Source organism: Gossypium hirsutum, chromosome D04, assembly GCF_007990345.1.
Source record: "Gossypium hirsutum isolate 1008001.06 chromosome D04, Gossypium_hirsutum_v2.1, whole genome shotgun sequence".
Taxonomy (NCBI): Eukaryota; Viridiplantae; Streptophyta; class Magnoliopsida; order Malvales; family Malvaceae; genus Gossypium; species Gossypium hirsutum.
In genome coordinates, this window is record NC_053440.1 from 15,590,423 (window position 1) to 15,599,013 (window position 8,591).

The 8,591-nt window shown below is 31.4% G+C and overlaps 1 long non-coding RNA gene across 1 annotated transcript; it reads left to right on the plus strand.

The window, feature by feature from the left end:
* Nucleotides 1-1,734: 1,734 nt before the first annotated feature.
* On the plus strand, nt 1,735-6,084 carry LOC121216387 (uncharacterized). The gene is made up of 2 exons (XR_005912573.1): nt 1,735-2,508; nt 5,056-6,084. It is a non-coding gene; the product is annotated as an uncharacterized lncRNA (long non-coding RNA).
* Nucleotides 6,085-8,591: the final 2,507 nt, after the last annotated feature.

An 8,591-nucleotide genomic window follows, 5' to 3' on the forward strand; every position in this document is an offset into this window, starting at 1 on the left:
TAGAGACTCTGATGAAGCATTGTAATCATCCCTTTGATTAATAAAGTGCATTCTCTGTTGCTTTCATATTTTATTTGTTCTTTATTCTCTCCATCTCTCTTTATTTTATAATATTAATTTTATTTTCATATTTTTTAAATACATAAAAAATAACTAATAACTTTTATATATCATTTTTAAAAATTAATTTTATATAGTAATTTTCAAATAATTTCACTATTTTAATAAAAAAATACTTATTTTACATCAATAAAAAATAATTACAAATTAAATAAAATAGATATTCAATTTAATTTGGATATTTTTCATTTTCTAACTTATGAACTAAAATTATCCAAAAACCTTTGACTTGAATCAATTTTCAATTTCTCAATTTTTCTCAATCCTATCGAAATAAAAAAAAATGGACATGAATTAAGTTTAAGCTCTAACACTCAAGACTTCAAATTCAGTTTAGTTTTACGAGTTTTCTAATTATGTTATACTATATTATGGTAAACCCATGATATAAGTGAAAATTTTATGTAACAAATTTATAAAAAAAAATTTAAAAATTAATATAATTTTGATTAAAATAATAAAGTTAAAATAGTAATAGTATAGACCACGATATCATAAGTTTTAATCTTATTATATATATATATATGTATTTTTTTAGATTTTATAAAAAATTAATAAATTTAATAAAATTTAAAACTTATACTTTAATCCAAGTAAAGCGCATAAAATGTTTAATACTAAGCATAAAGTCAAGTCAAACTATGATTATATTTGCATTGAAGTATATATACAAATTTAATCCGAAAAGTAGTAGAAAAACATACAGAAATCTTATCTAATATTAACATTGAAAGAGTAGTGATAAACAAGTAGTAAACGTGGAGTATTTTGGATAACCATGAAACTTGATCTCATTTTCATTTATTTTGTCTTTTATATATTTACTAGAATAGGAAAACCTCAAACATCAATTGACTCTAGTGGCCAAAACAGGAAAACTTCATTTCACATTCAGATCAAACTACCCCTTATTATGCCACTTTCCAAAAAAAATGTCTTCCTTCACAATTTGATTTCGCAAGTAAAAAAAAAAAATTCTTCTTTAATCAATTTCCTTGAGCTTATATATATATATATATACAAATTAATAAAACTGAATCGATGGAAAGTGAAAAAGAAGAACGAGAAAATAAGGCAACATTTCTTTCTCTATTATGAATATTAATAAAAGTAAAATGAAAGAAAATGAAGGATTATAAGCCCTTTTCTTTTCTTAGAAGTTTTTAATGCTATGTTAAGTTGGAGTACTATTATTTTTATATATTTTAGTGATTGATTAATTATAAATAAATCTGATTATGGGTAGAGCTATTTGTCTAGACCCAAAGACTTACCTAGAAAGTGGGAGAATTTGAGAAAAATATAGGCTTGAAAAGTGGACTTGGACAAAAAAATAAGACCAGCCTCGAGTAAGATTTCTTGGTCGGCTTGAATTTGCCTAAATTTTTTCTGCTACTGTTTGCAACCATTTTGTTGTTGTCTTGCTGTCATTTTGCTATTTTATTACTACTATTGTGTTGTTATTGTTTACATATTGTATAACTATTGTTTTCTTGTTAATTTTGCAACTATTTTAAAGGCATTTACTTGCTAAGTTGCAAATATCTTAATATTATTTAAGTATAAAGACTTTTTTAATGTATTTTCAATTTGTTGAGAAACATTTTTTTTTATGTAAAACAACTAGAACCCATTTATTCAAACTAGCACAAAACAAAGCATAACGTTTGGAGATAAAGACAATAGATAAATAAAAACTCGAGAAAAATGAAACGTTTCCAAAACCACAAAGTGAATCCAGCTAATTGATAGAACTCACCCAACCCCTCGTAGGCATCAGAAAGTTTAGAACACCAGGAGCCCCTTCGAAGATCCATCATCCCTTCCCATGTAGACTAAATCAGGGACGATCACTGCTTTACGCCGATCAAAGTTAGTTCGACGGATTGGTCTATCATTTTTCCTTCTCCACTTCATTAGCAAAAAAAAGTCGGCACCTCTCCTACCAGATAAGTTGTTTCCCTTTTTTTAATTCCTTCTATTGCTAGTAAATGTGTCAGTCCATTCTTTTCATTTGCAATGTGTACGAAATGGCATCTTCTATGACCTTCGCTTAGAGCTTTCAAATCTTTAATAAAAGCACTGATAATCGACCCATCTTCAACATTTGCATTTATCTTTTTCACTATTGCAAGGGCATCACCTTCAATTTCCACCTTACTGTGTCTCAGATCCAGACCCATTTGAACCACATGAAGACATGCAAGCGCCTCCGCAGAGGTATGTGGTTGATGATTATTCTTGACCCCAAAACAAACCCATTTGAGTTTCTTCCCATTATCCCCGAACAAGATTTCTTTGTGTGGCTTTGGAAAGTGACGTTGAAATTGATCTTGGTTAAGGATGATTCCGGTGGTCTTCATCATTCTGACTCAACTATTCTGGAAGGTAATTTTTCATTTATGGATTTTTAGTTCCCGGATGGATGAGTTAATAAGATTCACTATTTCTTGAGTTGACTGTTTTATCCCTTCATGCAAGGCCTTATTTCTTGCCGACCAGATTGCCCAAATAGCATAGGCCACTTGCCTCATTTGTTCTCTAGAAATAGTTGAGAATAGATAAGTCATCCACTCCCTATATTCTAACTCTGAAACCTCTCGTGACCATTGTATTCCTAATTTTTCCTATACTCTATTAACAATGATACATCCTCGGAAAGCATGCTTAAGGGTTTCAAAATTATTTGTGCATTTAGGACAAACCACAGAATTGCCAAGTCGCTTGTAAAATAGGTTATTGAGAGTGAAAATGTAATTATTAAAGACCTTCCAGTTTGTAATCTTTATTTTATCTAGTAATTCAGGCTACCAGAGTTTCTTGTGAAATAGCGTATAGATGCTCTGATTGTTGATAGGCACAGAGTTAACACCATCTTGTATCAAAATTTTGTAACCACTCATCATCGAATATTTACCAGTTGCTTCACCTCGCCAAACCAACCTATCCTCATATGGGTGCCAAGAAGGGGAATGCATAAAATACGTTTTGCATCTTCATTCAAAAATATATTAGTAATATGTTCCTCCCTCTACTGTCTCAATGTAGGCTCTATCAATTCAGACACAATTGTTAACGAAAGATTGTTATCAAATTTACGAATTTTGTAATCTACAAAACTGAGGACCCAATGTAACATCTCGTTTTCCAATGGTATTAAAAATAGTGGTTTTGAGACCACAACTCTGATGTGTGAGTCTATAAATATTAATTATTTAATATTTATGAGGTTATTAGTGTCATGTTAAAATTTGGTCTAGAAATTTTGATGTTTGATTAGTTAATTAAAGAAAAATGACTAAATTGTAAAAGTTGAAAATGCTAATTGCTATTATTTTTTATAGGCCAAATGGATGGGAAAACATTATTGCTTGGATTTAAATGACAATTTAGCCATTCTTATTGTTAGTGACCAATTTTAGACTTGATTAATTTAGTTTTGTGATTAAAATTTTATATTAAACTAATGTTAAAAGTTTAATAATAATAAAACAAAAAGGGAAAAGCATTCATCTTCTTCATTCTTTTATTTTGCAAATGGAAACACCAATTTTAAATCTTGAGAGCTTCAGCCTTGTATTTTTTTCATGCATGTAAGTCCATTTTCACTCATTTTATGTTTTTGAGATCATTGTAGCTTAACCCATCTAGCCCATGGACTATTTTGTGAAATTGTCAGTGTTTTTAAAACATTTCATTGATGTTCTTGAAGCTTTTTAGATGTTAATGCTTTAGCTTGAAGTTTGATGATGAATTAGGACTAATTTATAAAGTTATTTTGAATAGTTTTGAGTTTAGGGACTAAAATGATTAAATATTAAAATTTGTTGGGTATTCTTGTAAAATTTTAGAATTTGATGGTTCTTTAGGGATGGTTAAGAATTTGACACTGTAGGTTAGGGATTAAATTGTGAAAATAAGCTTGTTTTGGTTTTAGGGAATTAATTGAATAAAATGCAAAAGTTTAGGGTAATTGTGTAAAATGTCAATAAGAAGTCATATGCATCAAATGAATTGTTAAAAAGTATTTGGGACTGATAGTTGAAATAAAATTACTGTATATATCAAGAACCAGTAGATAATCGTGGAAAAGAGAAAATTATTGATTAGTCCCTAATATTGCCATATTTGTTGTTTAGCCCTGGTAAGTTCATACGGTATTATTTTGTGTATTTTTGTAATATCATTATTGAAATTTTTTAATATGATGACATGGGTTATAAACTAAAATGTTATGATTGAATTGGTGAGAAAATGGATTGAAATGTAAATTGTTATACGGTTACATGTATTGAGCCCAAATGAACATAGGATAGGATACAATTGGCATGCCAATAAATTATTTTGTGTACTGAATGAGATTGAATTTTGATGAGATGATGATTCATGACTTGTTATTGTACACTGAATATATCGGAGTCCGACATTTGTTGCGGATTATCGAGTTATATTTACAGTGATTCTAGTGTGTTATTGGAGGCGAATGTAAAGCCTACGAGCTTGGCACTTGGTGCCCAAACGTGTTCTTGGTTGGATTGGCTTGGTTGAGCATTTTGGCATGTCCTGGGTGGATAACTACGTATCCATATCTATATTCATCCGTTCATCGGTCTGAATTTCAATAGTTAAATGACATGTTGATGATATATATTTGACATTTGGTTATGATGCCTTGTGGATGACTTGTATAAATTTTCATGATTTTCGATATTATATCATGAGTTGATAATGATTGATATCATATAAATGAGATGATTAAATGACTCGTATATATGAAACTCACCTATTGAATGCTTGTGGTTGACAGGGTTAATGTTAGTTAATGAGTTTTTTAGTTATTAAACTATGTTTTCAAGGTAAGTTATATAGTTTTAAGCTATGAACTTACTAAGCTCATTGAAGCTTACTCATGTCATTTTTCCTGTTTTCTTGTAGATATTATTTTGTGAAACCGGGTAATCGGATCAAGTTGAAGATCACATTATCCAACTATCTTTCAGTAGACTTTGAAACATTTATTTTAAGATATGTGGCATGTAATAGGAGTATATTGTATTTGTTTATAAGTATTCTTTATAAGTGGCATATTTTGTATTTATATATATAAGTTGAGTGTTTGTGGTAAATGATGTGGTGGATCATAGCTTGGTTTAGAGATTTGAATGTGATATTTGCTTGATATGTGATGGAGTATATAAATATGATGGAATGAAATGCATATAGATGAATCAAATGTAATAGATAATGTTTGAATAGGTAATACTTTGGTTGGAGTTGTTTTTGATGCTACGAATTAGTATATATGTATGGTTTTATTTTTGATAACTAATATGTGATGCATATGCCTTGGCAAGGAATGTTAATTGGTGATTGGATTACAACATATTGTCACCTTATATGGCCTTATTTAATTAAGTTTGAATTTGGTAGAAATTGTAGTTGAATGTTAGACTTGAATGTTGTTTGTGATGGTGCCTTATGGCATATTGGTTAGAATTAGGTAAATGGCATGTTTTGATATGTTTTTTGTGTGATTTGAACAGGTTGAATGATTGATTAATGGCATACTTGTGGTCTAAGTAAGCATGATATGGTATGACTTGTATTGGAGGGTAAATTTATGTTCAAACAAGTTGAAACACGGCTTGACACATGATTGTGTGCCATACACGGGTATATGGCACGACTGTGTGGTCTGTGTGATTTAGTTATCAATTAGCACACACAACCATAGTTTGTTACATGGTCAAAAGACACGACCATGTGACTTCACCTACATGGTTTTGGTCCTTGCACACGGTTGATCAACACGACCATGTCCAATAGTGCCACACGGCCTAAACCTGTTATACGGTCTGGCCACATGATCTTGTGACCCTTGTTTTCTATTTTTACCTTACTTTTCTATTTGTTTCGAATTAGTCCATGCTTGTTTTTGAATTGATTATAGAGTTTCATTGGCTAGATTTAAGTCTCGTTTTTGTATGATTAGCATGATTATCGAATGTTTATATATTAATGATTGTTTAAATTGAATTTTGAGTTGAAATTAAATATTTTTGACTTGTTAATTGTCGTAACATCTCGTAACCCTAATCTTGTGATGGAGACAAATGAGGGGTGTTACATCCAAGCATCATTCCAGATAGATATGTTTGTTCCTGTTCCCACTCGCCAACACATTCTTGACTGAAGAAATCCCTTCATGGCCTAGATGCTCATCTAGGTATATGATGGGTAATTTCCTAAAATCGAATCTAAAAAGGTAGACATCGGGTAATATTTTTCTTTTAGCGTGGGTACCAATAAAGAGTCTGGATAAACATGCAACATATAGCCCTACTTAGCAAGAAGAGCCAAGTTGAATTTCGCTAGGCACCTAAACCTCAATCTACCTTTTTCCTTAAGTTCGTATAATTTTTGCCACTGGCACTAATGAATCCCTTGTTTTCCTTTATGCTTCTGCCACCAAAATCTACCAATGATACTTTCCATTTCAGCATAAAAAGAACTAGGCAATAAAAGTATGACATCAAATACGTAGGGATGACTTGTAAAATGCCTTTAATAAGCACCTTTTTGCCTCCTTAAGAGTGGGGTTTAATACACCAAATGTTAATACGAATACACATCATGTCTTTCAAATGTTGGAAAGCCAACTTTTCTGTTGTCCCACCATACTTGGAAGCCCAAGATACTTTTTTGGGTTTGATGTATAAATACTTTTTTGGGTCTGATGTATAATGTACATTCAAAATATGAGAGATTAAGAGCCTTACTTGCTCCTGGACGTTTTTGCTAAAGAAAATAAGGGATTTATCAGAATTTATGCATTGTCCCGAACAAATTTCATATTCCATCAAAATATTATTCATGATATAGGTGTTGGGGATAATTGTCAATAACTAAGAAATAGTTACACAAGACTTGTAACAAACAACTAGTGAACACAGATAAGTCTACAATAGACTTGAATTTAATTCAGGTAACAAACCAAAAAGAAGAGACTCAGAGTCACACAAGAAAAAGTGATGATTTATTTGACTGAAATTGTTATATTATTCCACTACCCAATGAAACAAACGATAGGGCTATAAATAGGCTTTACACCATAACAAACTAACATAAAAGGTGCAACAATAATCTTAGCACGATTACAATAGAAAGTAGATAATTAATGGAAAAACAAAACAAGCACAACTCAGTCAAAGCTAAGATTTAGGTAATCAATAACTGACTTTGAATCATTCTCCAATACTCCTCTTGATTCAAAATTGCAAACACCAAGCTGGAGCTTGAAATAAACATGTTTATCTTTAGGGAAGGACTTTTTTAGAATATCTGCCACTTGTTCATTCGTGTTGCAGTATTTCAGAACAATCAATTCATCTGACACAAGATTACGAATGAAATGCACCCGAATATCTATATGCTTGGTTCTTCCATGGGAGGATGGATTTTTGGACATGGAAATCACTGCTTGATTGTCACCGTAGATTACAATTGCTTCCTTATATTTTTTATTGACATTTATTAGGATCCTTCTTAACCACAGGGCTTGACAAGCTGATGAAGTTGCAGCTGTATATTTAGCTTCTGATGAAAATAAAGTTGTTAAGCTTGTTTTTTAGAACTCCAGCAAATAGCAGCAGACCAAAAACCAAAGACATAACTAGATGAGCTTCTTCTGTCCTCCAAGCACCCAACCCAATCACTATCTGTATAACCACTCAATTTGAACTCTGTAACATTATCATACCATAGTCTAAAATTAAGAGTTCTAGCAATATATCGTAAGATCCTTTTTACAGCTCCAAAATGATGTCTTGATGGATAATGCATGAACTTGGAAACAACTCCAACAGCAAAAGAGGTATTAGGCCGCATATTAGTCAAGTAAATCAAGCCACCAACTAGACTTCTAAAACTCCATGCATCTGTTGCTTCAGTACCATCATCATTCTTCAACTTCTTATTCAAATTCATTGGTGTCATTGTAATTTTACAACCCAACATGTTGAATTTTTTGAGCAAATCAATAGCATATTTCTTCTGTTACACAAAGACGCCATCTTTGACTTGCTTCACCTCAAGCCCAAGAAAGTATTGCAGCACTCCAAGATCTGTCATTTCAAATTTCTTTTCCATACAAGCTTTAAATTCATTTATAAGATAGAAGGAACTCATGTAGATCATATCATCAAAATAAAGACAAATAATGAGAAAGTCGTGAGCACCCTGTTGTTTAAAATAAAGATTGGGCTCATACTTGCTTCTCTCAAAGCCACTTTTGAAAAAGTATGTATCAATTTTGTTGTACCTTACACGCGGGGCCTGCTTCAGTCCATAGAGAGCTTTTCGCAACTTGTACATTTTCTCCTCTTTGCCTTTGACTACGAATCCCTCATGCTGAGCAACATAAACCTCCTTTTGTAAGTCCCCATTCAAAAATGCTGACTTAACATTAAACT